The sequence below is a fragment of the Octopus bimaculoides genome, chromosome 9, assembly GCF_001194135.2.
Source record: "Octopus bimaculoides isolate UCB-OBI-ISO-001 chromosome 9, ASM119413v2, whole genome shotgun sequence".
Classification (NCBI taxonomy): domain Eukaryota; kingdom Metazoa; phylum Mollusca; class Cephalopoda; order Octopoda; family Octopodidae; genus Octopus; species Octopus bimaculoides.
In genome coordinates this window covers 24,187,296-24,188,016 of record NC_068989.1, presented here as the reverse complement: position 1 = coordinate 24,188,016, position 721 = coordinate 24,187,296, and positions in this window count along the sequence as shown.

Genomic DNA, 721 nt, shown 5'->3' with positions numbered 1-721 from the left:
GTATATATACATATATATGGTAGCAGATATTTTTTTAAATTTCACTACCAGTGGCCTACCATCTATAAAAAGTCAATAGACGACATATTATTCAATATGAAATACTGTACATTTAAACACAAGAGAGATTACCTATAACAGGCAATTCCTACACGCTAGGAGACAGTCAAAACGACCGGAAACCACAAAATTTAAGCAATTTCAAAGGGAATGAAAATTAAAAAGACGTTTACCTTGTTTTTAATTCCCTTTGCTTAAATTTTGTGGTTCCCGGTCGTTTTGACTGTCTCCTAGCGTGTAGGAATTGCCTGTTATAAGTAATTTCTCTTGTGTTTAAATGTACACTATTTAATATCTATATGTCACTTCTTCGGTTATTGGATGTCCTTTTAAATTTGAAATTTTAATTGTTGATATGACATAGTATGTCATAAGTGTCTTTATTGTCCTTTTGCTTGTAAAATAAACGGATTAATCAACAGAGTACAGTGTCTGCAAGTTGATGAGAACCTGATATTCGCCTCCATTTTCTTATTGCTATATAAATTTAGGGTAAAATCCCCTTTTACCCGCACCCACTTATTGCACTTGGTAAAACACTAGTGCAACGATAATTGGGTACCCTTCCAGCAGTATATTGGATAGATATTATCCCTTAGTGGGTTGGATCCTCAACCCCTAACTCCCTTTTATCATATATATATACATATATATATATATA